This window comes from Durio zibethinus, chromosome 18 (assembly GCF_047325235.1).
Source record: "Durio zibethinus cultivar Kanyao isolate XHJ-2024 chromosome 18, ASM4732523v1, whole genome shotgun sequence".
Lineage (NCBI taxonomy): Eukaryota > Viridiplantae > Streptophyta > Magnoliopsida > Malvales > Malvaceae > Durio > Durio zibethinus.
The window spans coordinates 10318859-10340318 of record NC_143179.1 but is presented as its reverse complement, the minus strand read 5'-3'; the positions used below and the strand labels follow the sequence as shown (position 1 = coordinate 10340318).

The 21460-nt window shown below is 24.8% G+C and overlaps 1 pseudogene; it reads left to right on the top strand.

The window, feature by feature from the left end:
* Positions 1 to 19891: 19891 nt before the first annotated feature.
* Positions 19892 to 21203, top strand: LOC111300460 (SUPPRESSOR-OF-WHITE-APRICOT/SURP RNA-binding domain containing protein 1 pseudogene; annotated as a pseudogene).
* The last annotated feature ends 257 nt before the right edge of the window (positions 21204 to 21460 follow it).

Sequence of the window (21460 nt, the reverse complement as noted above, 5' to 3'; positions counted from 1 at the left end):
TTAATACATGTTCTTAAGTTTTATATTTTGATACTAAATAAATAATATGATTTTCAAAGCTTAAACAAACCTTTCTTTATTTTTATATTTCTCAAACCAAATCTATCTTTAAAGATTATTTATTTGAGCTTAAATGAAAGTCCAATTGTTGTTTTTAAAGTGAACTTATTCATTTTGGACTTAATACAATTTTAATAATATTGATTTTGAGAAATAGATTAACTTAAGAAAGCTGTTTTGCAAGAACAAAGTTTTTCAACATTGAACTTGTTTTATTTTTCTGTATTAATTCACAAAGTTTTAATATTTGAATTTTATATGGTTGGAAATCTCTTTGAGTCTACTTTATAATGGATCAAACAAAATTAAAATCCAAATTTTCTAAGAAAAGATTTTGAATTTTTACTAGACACTCTGCAGTTGTCAAAAAAATTACACAATGGCTAATTTTGAAAATTCACTATAATTCGTACTCAATGAATTAAGTGATGAATTTTACATGGATAGAAAGATCTTTAAGTCTAGTTTCTAAATCTTCAAACGGTTTGTGATTTGGATTTATATAACTTAAGATATTATTAAATTAGTAAGTAGAGTGCAAAACATGATATAACCACCTAGCCACAATAGGATTGATCCCTTCATGGAAGGGATCGATTGGATCGTGATTTTCAAAGGCAAATTGGTTCAAAACATAAACCAATCGATCCCCTCATGGAATGGATCGATTGGGTCTCGGTAAATACATTTCCAACGGCTATTTTATCAACCATTCAATGGCTATTTTCATTTCCTAAGCATTCATAACTGTTATTTCCTCAATTTCTCTATAAATTAGACATTCCAACACACCAAGAAGATTGATGAAGCAAGAGAGCAAGTGCTAACAATTTATATATTCATTTTCTCTTAGAATCAAGAGTTTTTAGAGCTTAAATTCAATATCCTTTGTATTTCTTGTATCCAAAATATTGTTGTGTTTCATTCATCATTTTCTTTGTATTTCATTAGGCAAACACTCAACCTTGAGAGGTATTTTAGTTTGCAAAAATTATTTTGGTTATCTTGTAAGCAAGATGTGAGGTATCTTCTTGATATTGTAAGGGTAGAGGTTGCTATCTAAGCCTTGAGAAAAAGATAGAGATTTAGTACAAGATATGTTTGTATCTTGTAAGAGTTTTCCTTCAATAGTGGATCAAAGCCTTGGTGTGGACAACCAAGAAGAGAGGACGTAGGTGTCTTGTGAAGAAGGATCGAACCTCTATAAATCATTGTGTTTGATTTCTCTATCCCTATCTCCTTACAATTTATTGTTGTTTATATTTGATTTTAGGTTCATTAATTATTATTATTTGCATTATATTTTCATAAAAAATGCTTATTGTTTTAATTTTTATTCAATTATATTAAAATTATTTGTTTGCAAAGAATTTGAAAAGATCCAATTCACCCCCTCTTGGATCGCCATCTCATCTAAAAAGCTAACATAAAAGATAAGTCCATTTGCTGAACAAGTTCAAATAGTTATGACTATTTAAATAATTATCTATTTCAAATAATTATGACCTTTTTTTTGTCATCAAATAATTGTTTCTATTAATACAAGCTTATTTGAAATAAAATAATGTTAATTTATTAATATTTCAAAAATTAAAAATTTAAGGATTAAAAAATAAATCTATTTACTTAACAAATTCAAATAATTATGACTATTTAAATAATTATCTATTTCAAATAGATATGACCTTTTGTTTTGTAATAGAACAAAAGTTTATGTTCATACAAACTTATTCGAAATAAAAAATATTAATTTATTAATATTTCAAAAATTAATAATTAAAGGATTTAAAAGATAAATCATTTTATCGAATAAGTTCAAATAATTATGATTATTTGAGCAATTATATATTTCAAATAATTATGATATTTTTTTGTCATAAAATAGTTTTTTTATTTATACAAGTTTATTCAGAATAAAATAATATTAATTCATTAATATTTCAAAAATTACTATGTAAAAGATTTAAAAGATAATTCATTAACTGAATAAGTTCAAATAGTTATTCTATTTAAATAATTATCTATTTGAAATAGTTATAACATTTTGTTTTGTCATAGAACAAATGTTTCTATTCATACAAGCTTATTTAGAATAAAATAATTCTAATTTATTAATATTCTGAACTTTAATATGTAAAAGACTTAAAAGATAATTCGTTTACAGAATAAATTCAAATGATTATGACTATTTGAACAATTATCTAATTCAAATAATTATGGCCTTTTATTTTATCATAAAGCAATTGTTTTTATTCATGCAGGCTTATTGGGAATAAGATAAAATTAATTTAGTAATATTTTGAAAAGTGAAAAATAAATTATTTAAAAGATAAATCTATTTATCAAGCAAGTTCAAATAGTTATGATTATTTGAACAATTATCAATTTTAAATAATTAGGACCTTTTGTTTTATCATAAAATAATTATTTCTATTCATACAAACATATTCAAAATAACATAATATTAATTTACTAATATTCTGAAAAGTAATAAGTAAAAGATTTGAAAGATAAATTTATTATTGAATAAGTTCAAACAATACAACTATGACTATTTGAACAATTATTTATTTTAAATAATTATGACATTTTTATTTTATCATAAAATAATTATTTCTATTGATTCAAGCTTTTTCAAAATAAAATAAAATAATTTATTAATTTCTCAAAAATTAAAAAGTAAAATATTTAAAAGATAAATTTATTTACCAAACAAGTTCAAATAATTATGACTATTGAAATAATTATCTGTTTTAAATAATTATGTCCATTTGTTTTGTCATAAAACAATAGTTTGTATTATGAAAGCTTATTTGAAATAAGATAATATTAATTTATTAATATTTCAAAAAATAATAAGTAAAAGATTCAAAAAATAAATCTGTTTACCGAATAAGTTTAAATAGTTATGACTATTAAGATAATTATCTGTTTCAAATAATTATTACCTTTTATTTTGTTATAAAACAATTGTTTTTGTTTGTGTGAGCTTATTTGAAATATAATAATGTTAATTTATTAATATTTGAAAATTAATAAGTAATAGATTTAAAAATTAATTTTGTTTACCGAACAAGTGCAAATAGTTATGACTATTTGAATAATTATTTATTTTAAATTATTATGACCTTTTGTGTTATCATAAAATAATTGTTTCTATTCATGAAAACTTATTTGGAATAAGATAATATTAATTTAGTAATATTCCAAAATGTAATAAGTAAAACATTTAAAAGATAAATCTATTTACATAATAAGTTTAAATAGTTATGACTATTTCAACAATTATCTATTTCAAAGATATATGACCTTTTATTTTGTCATAAAATAATTATTTCTATTCATTCAAGCTTATTCAGAATAAGATAATATTATTTTATTAAAATTTTGAAAAGTAATAAGTAAAATATTTAAAAGATAAATATGTTTACCGAACAACTTTAAATAATTATGACTATTTAAATAATTATTTATTTCAAATAAGTATTATCTTTTGTTTTATCATAAAACAATTATTTCTATACATGTAAGCTTATTCGGAATAAGATAATAATAATTTATTAATATTTCACAAAGTAATAAGTAAAAGATTTAAAATATAAATTTGTTTGTGGAACAAGTTCAAATAGTTATGACTATTTGAACAATTATCTATTTCAAATTATTATTACTTTTCGTTTTGTAATAAAATAATTGCTCATGTTCATGCAAGTTTAATTGGAATAAGGTAATATTAATTTATTAATATTCATAAATTCATAAGTAAAAGATTTAAAAAAATAAATATGTTTTCCAAACAAGTTCAAATAGTTATGATTATTTGAATTATTATCTATTTTAAATAATTATGACATTTGTTTTGTAATAAAATAATTGATTCTATTCATGCAAGTTTTTTCATAATAAAATAACATTAATTTATTTATTTTTTGAAAAATAACAAGCAAATTATTTTTTTAGCCTTAAATTGATCCTTATTTTGAAATGAAAAAACATTAAGCTAAATAAGCTTAATTAAAATTTTGAAAAAGATTTATTTGGTACATGTTTTTAAGTTTTATTATTTTTGGTACTAAATAAATATTATGTTTTTCAAAGTGTAAACAAACCTGTATTTGTTTTCATATTTCTCAAACCAAATCTATATTTAAAGATTATTTATTTGAGCTAAAATGGAAGTTCAATTATTGTTTTTAAAGTAAACTTATTCATTTTAGACTCAATACAATTTTGTTAATATTAGTTTTGAGAAATATATTAATTCAAGAAAATTATTTTGTAAGAACAAAGTTTTCCAACATTAAACTTGTTTTATTTTTCTGTATTAATTCACAATGTTTTAATGTTTAAATTTTATATGATTGGAAAGCTCTTTAAGTCTACTTTTCAATAGATTAAACAAAATCAAAATTCAATGTTTCTAAGAAAATATTTTGAATTTTTACTAGTGACCATGTTGTTATTTAAAAACTACACAATGGGTAGTTTTGGAAATTCCCTATAATTTTTATACATTGAATTAGATGATGATGGATAAAAAGCCCTTTAAGTATAGTTTTTAAATCTTCAAACGGATTAGAGTTGTATAATTTAAAATATGATCAAATTAGTAAGTAGAGTATAAAACATGAGATAACCAACGGTATCGTTCATCCATATCACTTGAAATTCAAAACTTGGCTAACTTGATCAGTCTTCTAATGTATCAGATCAATCCATTTTGCTGTAATAGTCAAAATTTAAGTGAAATTCAAGAATAAATTTATCCTATCACTTAAGAAAGGTTCCAACGTCTACTTTCAAAGGTGAAAAATGTTAGTTTTCATTTCCCAAGCATTCCTAATGGCTTCAAACCCATTTTTTCTATAAATTGGGCACTTTAACACAACATTAAAGCCAAAAGAAAGAGGAAATAAAGCACCAACAAGTTTTGTATTCAATCTCTCGAGAAATCAAGAGCTTTAGAATCAATAGTGCTTAAATTCCATATTCTTGTTGTAATTCTCGTATCCAAACTTCATTTTTTGTTCATTTATCATTTCTTATAGTTCCTTAGGCAAACACTAAACCTTTGAAAGGTGTCTTCAATTTGCAAATTCTTTTGTATTCGTATAGGATTTTTGAGTTAAGTGGTGAGATATCTTATTGAGTAAAATTTATAGGATTAGGTAGAATCCTAGAAAGAGTGGAAATTGCTATCTTGTCTTTAAAATATAAAGATTGTATTTTACATTTCAATTAGTGGATTCAACTCTTTGGCAAGTGAGGTTAAGAGAGATAACATAGGTGCCTTTAGAGAAATACCAAGCTTCTATAAATCCTTAAGATTGATTTCTCTATCTTTACTCTATTTAATTTCATTGTTCCTTATATTTGCTTTAAGATAAATTAATTGTTATTCATTGCATCATATTTTCATTAAAGAACATAGTGATTTTAATTTTTTGTTCAATTTATTAAAATCTATTTTTGAGAAAGAATTTAGAGAAAATTCAATTCACCCATTTTTGGATTACTACCTACATTTGTGCTAACATATTTAAAAGATAAGTCTATTTACAGAATAAATTCAACTAATTATGACTATTAGAATAATTATTTGTTTCTAATAATTATAACAGTTTGTTTTATCATAAAACAACTATTTCTGATTCATATAACCTTTTTTAGAATGAGATAATATCAATTTATTAATATTCATAAAATTAATAAGTGAAATATTTTAAAGATAAATTTATTACCAAATAAATTCAAATAATTATGATTATTTAAAAAATTATTTATTTCAAATAATTATGATTTTTTATTTTGTCATAAAACAATTATTTCTTTTCACATAAGCTTATTCAAAAAAAGATAATATTAATTTATTAATATTCATAAAATCAATAAGTAAAAGATTTAAAAAATTAATTTGTTTATCGAACAAGTTTAAATAGTTATAATTATTTGAACAGTTATTCAAATAATTATGACTTTTTATTTTGTCATAAAATAATTATTTATGCTAAAAAAAAGTTACATAAAATAATATTAATTTATTAATATTTTAAAAATAAATAAGTAAAAGATTTAAAATACAAATCTATTTATTAAACAAGTATAAATAGTTATAACTATTTCAATAATTATCTATTTCAAATAATTATGACTTTTTATTTTATCATAAAATAATTGTTTCCTTTCATGCAAGTTTATTTAGAATAAGATAATATTAATTTATTAACATTTTCAAAAATTAAAAAGTAAAATATCTAAAAGAAAATTTTGTTTATTGAACAAGTTTAAATAGTTATGACTATTTAAACTATTATCTATTTCAAATAATTATGACATTTTCTTTTGTCATAAAATAAATGTTATTGTTCATACAAGCTTATTTAAAATAAAATAATATTAATTTATTAATATTATGAAAATTAATAAGTAAAAGATTTAAAAGATAAATCTATTTATCAAACAAATCCAAAAAGTTATGACTATTTGAATAATTATATATTTCAAATAATTATGACTTTTTATTTTATCATAAAACAAAATTCTTTTCATGCAAGCTTAGTCAAAATAAAATAATATTAATTTATTAATATTTCAAAAATTAATAAGTAAAAGATTTAAAAGATAAATATATACACCGAACAAATTCAAATAGTTATGAATAATTGAACAATTATTTATTTGAAATAATTATTACCTTTGGTTTTATCATAAAATAATTATTTCATTCATACATGTTTATTCTAAAGAAAATAATATTAATTTATTAATATTCATAAAATTAATAAGTGAAAGATTTTAAAAATATATTTATTTATTAAATAAGTTCAAATAGTTATGACTATTTGAACAATTATTTATTTCAAATAATCATGACCTTTTATTTTATCATAAAATAATTAATTTATGAAATCTTATTCGAAATAAGATAATATTAATTTATTAATATTTATTAAATTAATAAATAAAAGATTTAAAAGATAAATCTGTTTATCAAACAAGTTGAAATAGTTATAAATAATTGAATAATTATTTATTTTAAATAATTATAACATTTTGTTTTATTATAAAATAATTATTTTTGTCCAAAAATTAATAAAAGATTTAAAATATAAATATGTTAATAGAACAAGTACAAATAGTTATAAATAATTGAATAATTATTTATTTTAAATAATTATAACATTTTGTTTTATTATAAAATAATTATTTTTGTCCAAAAATTAATAAAAGATTTAAAATATAAATCTGTTAATAGAACAAGTCCAAATAGTTATAATTATTCGAATAATTATCTATTTTAAATAATTATGATTGTTTGTTTTGTCCTAAAATAATTATTGTTCATAATAGTTTAGTTAGAATAAGATAATATTAATTTATTAATATTTATAAAATTAATACTTCAAATATTTAAAAGATATATTTGTTTACTAAACAAATTCAAATAATTATAACTTTTTAAATAATTATTTATTTAAAAAATTATGACTTATATTTTGTCATAAAACAATAAGTTCTACTCATTTAAGCTTTTTTAGAATAAAATAATACTTATTTATTTATTTTTTTAAAAAAATAAGTAAATTATTTAAAAGATAAATTTGTTTACCGATTAAATTCAACTAATTATGTGCATTAGAACAATTATTTCTTTCAAATATTTACGATTGTTTGTTTTATCCTAAAATAATTGTTCCTGCTCATACAACCTTATTTGGAATAAGATAATATTAATTTTATTAATATTCATAAAATTAATAAATAAAATATTTAAAAGATAAATTTGTTTATCGAATAAGTTCAAATAGTTTTGACTATTGAAATAATTATCTGTTTCAAATGATTATGCTTGTTTGTTTTGTCATAAAATAATTGTTTGTATTCATGGAAGCATATTTGGAATAAGATAATATTATTAATATTTCAAAAACTAATAAGTGAAGTATTTAAAAGATAAATATGTTTACCGAACAAGTTTATATAATTATGACTATTTGAACAATTATTTATTTCAAATAATTATGACATTTTATTTTGTCATAAAACAATTGTTTATGTTTATGCAAGCTTATTCAAAATAAAATAATATTAATTTATTAATATTTTAAAAATTAATAAGTAAAAGATTTAATTAATCTATTTACCAAACAAGTTTAAATAATTATAATTATTTAAACAATTATTTATTTCTAATAATTATGATCTTTTATTTTGTCATAAAATAAATTTTTTTATTCAAAAAAGCTTATTTTTACATAAAATAATATTAATTTATTAATATTTCAAAAATAAATAAGTAAATTATTTAAATGATAAATCTATTTACCAAATAAGTTCAAATAATTATAACTATTTCAACAATTATTTCTTTCAAATAATTATGACTTTTTATTTTATCATAAAATAATTGTTTCTGTTCAAGCAAGCTTATTTCGAATAAGATAATATTAATTTATTAATATTTTAAAGATTAGTAAGTAAAATTTTAAATTATAAATCTATTTACTGAACAAGTTTAAATAGTAATAATTAATTAAATAATTATTTATTTCAAATAATTATGATCTTTTGTTTTGTCATAAAATAATTATTTTTATTTATACATATTTATTCGAAATAAAATAATATTAATTTGCTAATATTTCAAAAATTAATAAGTAAAATATTTAAAACATAAATCTATTTATGGAACAAGTTCAAATAGTCAACAGTTTTATGCTTCAAATAATTTTGACCATTTGTTTTGTCCTAAAATAATTGTTTTTATTCATACAAATTTATTCAGGATAACATAAATGTTAATTTATTAATATTTATAAAATTAATAAGTAAAAGATTTAAAAGATATATCTATTTATTGAATAAGTTTAAATAGTTATGACTATTTGAATAATTATCTATTTTAAATAATTATAACATTTTGTTTTGTTATAAAATAATTGTTTCTGTTTATACAAGTTTATTCAGAATAAAGTAATTTTAAATTATTAATATTTCATAAACTATTTGGGAAAACATATAAAAGATAAGTTTATTTATTGAACAAGTTCAAATTGTCATAATTATTTGAACAATTATATATTTCAAATAATTATAATTTTTTATTTTGTCGTAGAACAATTATTTCTATTTATACAAGTTCATTCAAAGTAAAATAATATTATTTTAATAATATTTTAAAAATTAATAAATATATAATTTAAAAGATAAATTTATTTACGGAACAAATTCAAATGGTTATAACTTTTTGAACAATTATATATTTCAAATAATTATGCATTTTGTTTTGTGTGAATAGTATTAATTTACTTATTAATAAAATATTTTACTTATTAATTTTTGAGATATTAATTAAATAATATTATTTGATTCAAAATACTCTTTTATGAACAGAAGTAATTGTTCTATGATAAAATAAAATGTCATAATTATTTGAAATAAATAATTGTTTAAGTAGTTATAACAATTTAAACTTATTCGTTTAGCATACTTATCTTTTACTTATGAATTTTTGGAATACTAATAAATTAATATTATTTTATTTCAAATAAACTTTTATGAGCAAAAATAATTGTTTTATGACAAAATAAAATATCTTAATTATTTAAAATAGATAGTTATTCAAATAGTTATGACTCTTTGAATAATTTAGTAAACAGATTTATCTTTTAAATCTTTTTTCTCATAATTTTTGAAATATTAATAAATTAGTATAATTTTATTTTGAATAAGTATGTATGAACAGAAATAATTATTTTGTAACAAAACAAAAAGTCTTAATTATTTGAAATACATAATTATTCAAATAGTTATGATCCTTCAAACTTTTTTTGCAAATAGATTTATCTTTTAAATCATTTACTTATTAAGTTTTGAAATACTATTAATATAATATTATTTTAATTTGAATAAGCTTACATGAATAAAAACAATTGTTATATGACAAAACAAAAGCTCATAATTATTAGAAATAGATAACTGTTCAAATAATCATAACTATTTGAGCTTGTTTGGTAAATAAATTTATCTTTTATATCTTTTAGTTAATAATTTTTGAACTATTAATAAATTAAAAGTATTTTATTTTATATAAACTTGTATAAATAGAAATAATTATTTTATGACAAAACAAAATATCATAATTACTTGAAATAAATATTGTTTAAATAGTCATAACTATTTGAATATTTTGGTAAACAGATTTATCTTTTAAATTTTTTACTTATTAATTTTTAAAATATTAGTAAATTAGTTTTATTTTATTCCGAATAAATATGGATGAACAGAAACAATTGGTCCATAATAAAACAAAATGTCATAATTATTTGAAATATACCATTATTCGAATAGTCATGACTATTTGAACTTGTTTCATAAATAGATTTATCTTTTAAATCATTTACTTAAAAATTTTCAAAATATTGTTAAAATAATATTATTTTATTTCGAATAAGCTTGAATGAATAGAAACAATTATTCTATGACAAAACAAAATGTCATAATTATTTGATATAGATAACTATTCAAATAATCATGACTATTTAAACTTATTCGGTAAATAAGTTTATTTTTTATATCTTTCACTTAGTAATTTATGGAATATTAATAAATTAAAATTATTTTTGAATAAACTTATATAAATAAAAAAAATTATTTTATGACAAAACAAAATATCATAATTATTTGAATTAGATAATTGTTCAAATAATTATAACCATTTAAATTTTTTTGATAAATAGATTTATGTTTTCAATCTTTTACTTATTAATTTTAGAAATATTAATTAATTAATATTATCAAATGTTGAAGACGAAGTGCTGTAGAAGTTGTAGGAGGAGAAACAAAAAGAAAACTACAGGGTTTAAGAATGATTAGGTCCAGGGTTTTTTCTTAGGTTTTTAACATAAATTAGCACCGGTATATTTATTATGAGTAGTATCATCATTTTATTGACAAAAAAGATAAGGATATGGGTTAGGTCAATTGGATTATAAGCACAAAAGCCCAAGAATAGAAAAGAATAGAAACTAATCCCCTTTTGCCAAAGCTTTCACCTTTGCACATAGATTTTTAAAAAAGACGTGTAGTTTCATATTTGAATCAAAACTCGAAAATCAAATTAGGTCTCTACCTTTTTGCTCTCATCTACCACCAACCAGGTAACAACCAAAGAAGTAATATATTCTTTCTTTGTCATTGGATTGTTATTTTATTCAACAAACAACTAGATTGCTTTCCGAGTTTCAGTAAATAATGCATAATGCTTATGAGGAAAATTCTCAGCCATCTAGAGTAGTATTTGACTAGGGTTTTTACTTTCCACAACCTTTTTTGGGATCCATATTTGGCACTTGTAAATTGCTATGCAATTGACTACTACCAGTATAAATTTTTCCTTTTTTTCCCTTTCTTTTCTAGTAGTTTATAAAATTCTACTATAACTATTTACTAGAATAGATATTACATAAAATCTTTAGTTAAAAGTGTGAAATGCTGCAACTTTATTTTCTTAGCACTAGCCTTTTATTCCCTGCTACTCATAGCCATACTAATTTGTGCTATCTACAGTTGTTTTATTGGGAATATTGACTCAAATCCCATAAGAGATTTGTTTGAGATTTGTCAGATATTGCTTGATGGACAAGAAGACTTGCAAATGAAGAATTTCAAGAGAAAGAGGATTTTTAATAGGTAAGTTTGACTTGCAAGAGAAGAATTTTAAAAGGAAAGGGATTCTTAATAAGCAAGTTTGACTTACAGGAAAAGAATTCTAAGATGAGAGAAATTCTTAATGGGCAAGTTTGTATGGTTATAAATAGGTGAAGTCTCTACAGGGTTAGGTATAAGAAAAAGATGTAAGAGAGTTGTAGGGTTTTGTGGGATAGACATCCCATAGGAGTATTGAGGCTCTACGTCTTATGGATGTGTATGTTTGTTTGTGAGTGGACTAGAGGAGATTGAGAGGGTTCACATAGGTATGGTGTATGAGAGCATATGGGTATGTGTTTGGTTATGTTGAAAGGGTGCACAAGGGTTTAGGTTTGTGTTTGTTTGGGTTGAAAATACTCCATAGGACTAGAAAAGATTGAGAGTATCTTATGAGTATTGATTGTTGAGTGAGGTTGATGATTTGATGTATGTTTGTAATTCTCTACAACTAGTGGATCCTGTTTCTCATCCGTGGATGTAGGTCAGTTAGACCAAACCATGTTAAATTATTGTCTCTTATGTGTTTGATTTATTGTTTGATTTCGTTTCTGCTGGTGTGATTGGATTGGAGGCTATTAGCGTAACAAATGGTATCAGAGCTGTGGTGTTTCTCAACAAGTGGTATCAAAGCTGAAAGTTCAAAATGTGAAAGAGATGTGAAAGAGCTGAAAGTTCGAGATGTGGGAAAAGCTAAAGGTTTCAGATGTGGGAAGTGCATGGTTTGAGACATGGGAAGAAGCAAGTCCAAAAGAGCTCGATTCGAGAGAAGAGTTTGAGTTTAAGTTTTAAAGATTGATGATTAGTTTGTATGAAGCGTGAAGACACAAGAGAAGAGAAGATGATTGTAAGACTTTCATTGCAAGTGAAGCCAAGCATGTCTAGCATGAAGATAGATGATTAATGGAATTTGAGTCAAGGTGGAGATTGTTGGGAATATTGACTCAAATCCCATAAGAGATTTGTTTGAGATTTGTTTGAGATTTGTCAGATATTGCTTGATGGACAAGAAGACTTACAAATGAAGAATTTCAAGAGAAAGAAGATTCTTAATAGGTAAATTTGACTTACAAGAGAAGAATTCTAAAAAGAAAGGGATTCTTAATAGGTAAGTTTGACTTACAAGAGAAGAATTCTAAGAGAAAAAAAATTCTTAATGGACAAGTTTGTATGGTTATAAATAGGTGAAGTCTCTACAGGGTTAGGTATGAGAAAAAGATGTAAGAGAGTTGTAGAGTTTTGTGAGATAGACACCCCATAGAAGTATTGGAGCTCTACGTCTTATGGGTGTATATGCTTGTTTGTGAGTGGACTAGAAGAGATTGAGAGGGTCCACATAGATATGATGTATGAGAGCATATGGGTATGTGTTTGGTTATGTTGAAAGGGTGCACAAGGGTTTGGATTTATGTTTGTTTAGGTTGAAAATACTCCATAGGACTAGAAGAAATTGAGAGTATCTTATGAGTATTGATTGTTGAGTGAGGTTGATGATTTGATGTATGTTTGTAATTCTCTACAACTAGTGGATCTTGTTTCTCATCCATGGATGTAGGTCAGTTGGACCGAACCACGTTAAATTATTATCTCTTGTGTGTTTGATTTATTATTTGATTTCGCTTCCGCTGGTATGATTGGATTGGAGGCTTTTAGCGCAACAAATGGTATCAGAGCTGTGGTGTTCCCCAACAAATGGTATCAAAGCTGAAAGTTCAAGATGTGAAAGAGATGTGAAAGAGCTAAAAGTTTGAGATGTAAGAAGAGCTAAAGGTTTCAGATGTGGAAAGTGCATGGTTTGAGACATGGGAAGAAGTAAGTCCAAAAGAGCTCGATTCGAGAGAAGAGTTCGAGTTTAAGTTTTGAAGATTGATGATTAGTTTGTATGAAACGTGAAGACACAAAAGAAGAAAAAATGATTGTAAGACTTCCATTACAGGTGGAGCTAAGCATGTCTAGCATGAAGACAGATGATTGATGGAATTTGAGTCGAGGTGGAGATTGTTGGGAATATTGACTCAAATCCCATAAGAGATTTGTTTGAGATTTATTTGAGATTTGTTTGAGATTTGTTTGAGATTTATCAGATATTGCTTGATGGACAAGAAGACTTGTAAATGAAGAATTTCAAGAGAAAGAGAATTCTTAATAGGTAAGTTTGACTTGCAAGAGAAGAATTCTAAAAGGAAAGGGATTCTTAATAGGCAAGTTTGACTTACAAGAGAAGAATTTTAAGAAGAGAGGAATTCTTAATGGGCAAGTTTGTATGGTTATAAATATGTGAAGTCTCTACAGGGTTAGGTATGAGAAAAAGATGTAAGAGAGTTGTAGGGTTTTATGGGATAGACACCCCATAGAAGTATTGAGGCTCTACGTCTTATGGGTGTGTATGTTTGTTTGTGAGTGGACTAGAGGAGATTGAGAGGATTCACATAGGTATGGTGTATGGGAGCATATGGGTATGTGTTTGGTTATGTTGAAAGGGTGCACAAGGGTTTGGGTTTGTGTTTGTTTGGGTTGAGAATACTCCATAGGACTAGAGAAGATTGAGAGTGTCTTATGAGTATTGATTGTTGAGTGAGGTTGATGATTTGATGTATGTTTGTAATTTTCTACAACTAGTGGATCTTGTTTCTCATCCGTGGATGTAGGTCAGTTGGATCGAATCACGTTAAATTATTATCTCTTGTGTGTTTGATTTATTGTTTGATTTCGCTTCCGCTGGTGTGATTGGATTGGAGGCTTTTAGCCTAACAAATGGTATCAGAGCTGTGATATTTCCCAACAGCTTTTATGGTAATAACTGCATATTAAAAGACGACACAAAATTAAAATGCCTATGTTTTTTGCTTTACTAAATGAAACATGTTTCTTTTTCTTGTAGCAGGCCTTTCAAAACCCAAAAAAACTTTTTTTTCTTTTTTTGTGAAGCCTATTTGCATTATCATCCTCCAACACCATTATGGATCGACCACCTTACAAGCATATGCCATGGCCTATGGCTAATAGTAGCAACAAGCAGTCAACATCCAAAACAGTTTAGATTTCATTCGCAACATTAATTACAATGGTGCATGCTGTTCCTTTCTTTACCTCACATCCTTTTTAATTCCCTTACCATGACCTCATGCAACAGCAACCACAACAACATCCTCATCCCCCTCCCCACCCTCAACTTCTTCATCTTCAGTAGAAACAAAAACACTAGCCACTACTTTTTTCCTTTTTTATTTGCCTCTTCACCTTCTTTCTTTACCTTTCTATAACCTTTATGATTCTCTTCTACCCGTTACTATTCTGGCTCTTTCATCTGATTTTAAGCTCTAAAATCATATTGACAAGCATATGGAGTATGCCACTAAGAATGGTCTCGAATTTGAAGCTTTGATCCATGAAAAACATATAAATCATCTTGATTACAATTTTTTCTTTTATGAAGAAGATAATGGTTATTATAGGTATATGCTTTGGTTATCTACATATCCCTTAGATGGCCCATACGTTTCATTTCCACCATTTTCTATATCTATGATGGATTTATTGAGAATAGTGATTCAAATCTCATAAGAGATTTATTTGAGATTGACTAGATATTACTTGATCAATAAAAAGACTTATAAAAGAAGAATTTTAAAAGAAAAAAATTATTGGTAAGTAAATTTATATACTTATAAATAAGTAAAGTCTCGATAAGGTTAGATGTAAAAAAATTATAAATGAGAGTTATAAGAGTTTATGGGATAAACATCCTATAAGACTACTAGAAATTTACATCTTATAGGTGTGTATTTGGGATTGTTAGATATTACTTAATGAACAAAAAGACTTGCAAAAAAAGAATTCTAAAAGAAGACTTGTAGAAGAAAAATTCTAAAAGGAAATGAATTCTTGATAGGTAAGTTTTTATGTTTATAAATAGGTAAAGTCTTTATAAGGTTAGGTATGAAAAAAATATGTAAGAAAATTATAAGATTTTATAGGATAGACACTATATAAGATTACTGGAGATTTATGTCTTATGAGTGTGTATTTTTGTATATTTGTGAGTGGACTAAATGAGACTGAGATAGTCCATATAAGTATGGTGTATGAGTGCACATAGGGATGTGTTTATTTAGGTTTAAAATACTCCATAAGACTAGATGAGATTGAAAAGGTCTATAGCTATTAATTATGAATGCTTGATTTGATGTTTGTCTGTAATTCCCTATAAATAATATATCTTTTTTCTTATTAGTAGACATAGATCGGTTAGGCCAAATCATGTTAAATTACTATCTCTTGTGTAATTGATTAATCATTTGGTTTCGCTTTCGCTGCTTGATTGGATTAAAGGTTTTAGCCTAACAACATTCACCCCCAAATCCTGTCATGACTAATGAATCTTTATTCTTTGAATGCACCTTCAACGAGTGCTATTGCTGCTATTGGGGTTACGACTGCTCTACAACTGCACCAACATGCTTTTCCACCATTTTATGATCAGCAACATTCTTAGCCTTTTTTTGCTTATGGTCGACTATGGTATCAAGGGATCAGGTATAAACAGAAAATGAAAAATGTTTCATGATACATAGATCATTTGAAGACAACTAGATAAGGAGCCATTACAACCATTACAGACTATGTCTAAAAACCCATCATCAAACTAAATAACAAGAATCACATACCAATAGAAAAGTACATCCTGAAAAGAATGTCATTGGTAAGATAAATCACAGCTAATTGTCTCTCTGAGTCATCCAAAGCAAATGCCTTATCTCTAAATACCTCAACCAAAGTTGGTGCAAATGAAAACCTCTACATGAACCATATCTTGGCACTTTTGATTGACTTTTAGTGCCATTTAAATTGTTAATTAAGCATGTTAGTAAGCTCCATTGCAACATCTCATGGAAGTGGACCAGCAAGGACTTTGAAGGACTGATCATAACCTTTTAAAAAAAAAAAAAAAACAGAGTAAAAGTTACATAACCTTTAAAAAACTAAAACTTTGAGCTTAAAAAATAACAAAAAGACAGAAAAGAATAAAAGAATAAAAGAAAAGTTATATGAATTTTTTTTAACCAAGTTATATGAATATTAAATGCAATATATATAACAATTGAATTTTTTAAAATTATATTTTATCAATATATAAAGAAATTGTTTTGACTCTAAAAAGTTAAAGATATAAATTCTGGCATAATGATAAATGCATGTTAACATGTTTTAATTGAAATAAATACGCAAAATTTAAAGATCTAAACAAATTTATTATAATAAATGATTACATTTAAAATTAGTCAGATTAAGAATTTAAATCTAAAAAATAAATGTTAATCACATATTAAATTTAACATATAAATGGGGAAGGGTAAATTATAAAATTTAAGGGAATATTTTCTTCCTTTATTTAGGTATGGGATGATTAGAGGTGTAAGCAAACAGAACTTTTAATGAACCGTTTGTGAACATGTTTGGTTTCTATTTGTTTATATTCGTTTATTAAGCTTAACAAACGATATTGAACATTATTTTTATGTTCATTTATTAAACGAACCGAATACAAATAGAATTCTGTTTGATTCATCTATATTTACAAACAAACGAGTTTACAAATTTGTTTAAGGTTCGTTTAAAACTCATTTGTTTATTGTTCGTTTATTTGATAATAATAATAATAATAACAATATTACATATTTACCCTTTATCCTAATATTCCTATTCTCTCTAAACTTTTCAAACTTCAACTCTATGTCCTAATTTCTTACTTTTTGTCATCGACTCACTGCCAGCCTTCATTTCCTTCATTAATTGTCGTCACCGTCGATCCTTCATTTATCTCACTTGTTGTTGCCACCTTCATTCCTTTTCTCTCATTCCCTGTCAATCCTTCATTGTCTCACCTTGAATCATTATTCTTTGCTTCTTCCTCATCATGTAATGTTTTCTATTCAAGCTTGAAAATTAACACAAAATAAGAGGTATAAGGATATAAGGTTACTCAATTTGTATATTACATCAAATCTAACAATTTCATTTTCTATAGTTTGTGTATATTCGTGAATATATTCATTTAATACTCACGAATGTGCTCATTTAACTTAAACAAACCGAATGCAAATGAACACGAACATCTTAAACGAACCTAGCTAAAACATAACTAATAATTTTCTTATCGAACATGAATCTAGCTCAAACAACTCTAAAAATAAATGAACAACTCATGAACATGTGTTTGTTCGTTCATATTCGGTTCATTTATAACCCTAGAGATGATCAATCTAAAAATCATGATGATCTACACATAGTGATTAAATCATCATTTTTGCTAAATACTTGATGATCTTACATGATAGTAATCTTGGATCACCAAAAGTAATCAGATGACTATCTTAGAACATGATCTAATTTTCATCCAAAAAAATAGAAAACTTTTATCAATAAAGTTAAGTGATATATAAAATTAACAATAGTCAATACTACATATTTAATATGTAAATTAAAATTTTGATTCTTTTTAAAATTGTAATTATTTTATACTGTAATTTTTTATATTTTCAAACTAATATGCATTATAAAAAATTCAAAAATAATTTGTGTATTTTGTACTTCTTCTAATATTTTATATTCAATAAAATCTCTTTGTTTTTTTATTATGATATTAATAAATTAATTTTACTTTTTAATTCAAAACTTTTTTACATATTTTATATTTAAAAAATTAGTTTATTTAATAAATATATATTTATTAATTTAATAATTTAATAATATTTATTATAAAATAAAATATATTATATTTTATAAATTATTATTTTCAAATAACATTTAAATCATTAATTTGTATAACTATTATAATAATGGTTATTTTCGTATTTTTAAATAAAATCATTTTTAATTCTTAATAATACTAAATACAATAATTTTTAATTTATATGAATTAATAATTGTTAATCAAACAAAATTATTTTAAATTACAAGTGATAAGATTATCTTAATAATAAAATCATATCAATGATTACATTATTATGATAATCTAAAAAAATATACCAAACGCTACAATGAACCCAGTTCCCTTGCCACCCTCAAAGCTTTGCCCCTGAGTTGAATTGTGACATTCTAGAATTAAAGCTTTAGGTCTGGATTCCTTTGTCTTTTTATTCTAAAACTTGATTCTCAGACATTGCGCTCTTCCCATCTTTTTTAGCAGTTAGCCTTATTGGTGGCTTAGTATACATGTGATTGTTAGCTCAGATCAGATGTTGGTGGAACTGTGAATGATTCCAATTGGATTAATTCAGTTCTTCAGAGGTCAATGTTAAGTTACTGTATCATTGATGGACAAGAATCAAAACCAAGTAATTTGCATTCGCCAGTCTCTGGGAAAATTTCTTGAGAAATGTTTTTCCTTTTTTTTAATCGTTTTCAAAAATTATTAATCATCTACTCATTTTAATTTTTAATTGCACAATTTTTATTTTAGTTATCGAATTATTTTAGATAAATTATCGGAAGTTTCAGAATCATGGATAATCCTCCTAATTAACATCATTTACATAATTTATAAGTAAAATACTTAACCTTAAATTTTCATGATAACATTCATCTATATAGTATTTGATAAAGTTATTGACTTACTCATACTCTAGGTCACTTACTAATGGGAAAGATTTAAATGAAGTTATTTTTATGAAATTCGTAAAACCTTTTACTAGAAATGATGAAATAAAATTAAGGTTGAAAATTTAAATTGATAGATTAAAAGATCTCGTTATATATATTAAGTATATAAAATTTGAAAAAATTTTAATAAATTTTGATATATATTTTTATATAAATATTTTTAGTAAAAATGTTAATAAAATTTTTATTGTTAAATAAATATCGATCAAATTTAAATTATAAATAATTTTTTTAATAATTTTTTTTTACATGTTATTAATTTTTACATTAAATTTTATCAATCTATTTGTTTGAAATTTTTATTAAACCATTTTTAAAAATAAATTTCACCAACTTCACCTTTAAAACTCCATATAAATTTCATCCCTTACTAATACAAATTATTGTAAGAAATCAACTTAAATCAGCCTTCCTAGCATGGCGTGGCGGCTCTTCTTGTTGTTTGTACCGGTGTTGATGCTGTTATCGTTCCTTAAGATCCTCCTCGACATTTCTCTTCAATATTTGCAGTTTGCAGAGAAGGGCTAACCCTCATGACCTTGATAATGAGGCCCTTACGTTTTAACCTGTGTTAGGTAGGTTCCATGCTTGCAAGAATATACCCCAATCCTCTAAAAAAGGAGGAAAACCACTGACGGTTACAGAAAATTTCGCCGTTCTGGGCATCCAAGGAAGTTTATGATCAAGATGCCAGATATGAACTTGAGGGTGAGATGTTGAGTGAACCATCAACTAATTCCTTTCCTGGGCCTCCCAAAGAATTATCAGCTGCTTCAGTGGAGTCCTCAACAGCTGCACGTAGGTGCTATTTAAATAAAACACTTGGAATTATAGTACACTTGTCGTTTCATGTATTTCCATTTTCCCTTTCATTATTTTTTTTTATCTTGAAATCTTACCATGCAGGAATATTACAGCAGACAGCAAACAATAATGTCTCTCTATGGCAGCCTGATAAACAAAGTTCAATTCCAAGTGCACTGGACCAAGAGCTCCCTGATAAACAAGGGGCCCCTGCCTTGCTACCATCGCCGGTAAACCAGCAATTTTTTCCAAATTCAGTCCCTACTGAGGCTTTTCCAGGGTCTTTTCCCTTAAATTCTAATCTTCAGCGACCAAGCCAACAATCAGCAAGTATTGGTGAAAAATTGCCCCCATATCCACTTTTCCCACCTGGTCTTATTCCTGGAATGGTCAGAAAGATGCAAATTGGCAGTGAGGTGTCTTACTCTCAACGATGAGGAGTTAACCCAACAGTTATACCTCCATCCAATATATCACCATCAGAAATTCTTGAGAGAGTATCAAAGTTTTTCAAAGAGATTGGAGAATTTAACCCTTCTGAAGGATCCTTGAATTCTAATTCAAGAGATGAAGATGATGAATATACATAGAACCTCCCATTTGTAAGGGAGGAGCTTGCATCCCTCCACCCCCAAATCTGCAGGTAGACCCAGATTCAGGAACATATGCTGACGGAAGTGCAGAGCGGAAACCAGGATCCAGTGGTTTAGGAAGATTAGGACTTGGAGCAACAGTTAATCCCAATGAAGCAAGTCAATATGATGATTTTTATACGTCTTATAGAAAACAGAGAAGAACCTCATACCATTCATCCATGAGTGCACTAGCTGCTACGAGGTAAAGCCTGTCAAATATCTTTGGATGATCCACACAGGATGGAAATCAAGGAGTACTTCGATAGCTCATTTCTTATTCTTTCATTTATTGTAAGTATTATTCCTTTCTGCATGTGAGCATGGAGGAACATTGAAGTAGACTGGTTATGCTAGGTAAATTTTGAATGGTCGAATGTTATTGTGCGCGTGCATAGATGATGAGGAGATTTCATTAATTTTACTCTACTGTCATGTAACTAGAAAGTTTGGGTTTAAAAAACAGGAGCTTCCTTCTATAGAAAATGATCTGCATATACTGAACATGGTTGGAGTAATTAGAAAAATCAGCTATATGCTTCAGCAGTTGTATAAGTTTGGATCAGTTGGACAAGGATCAAGCAGGTACTGTTATG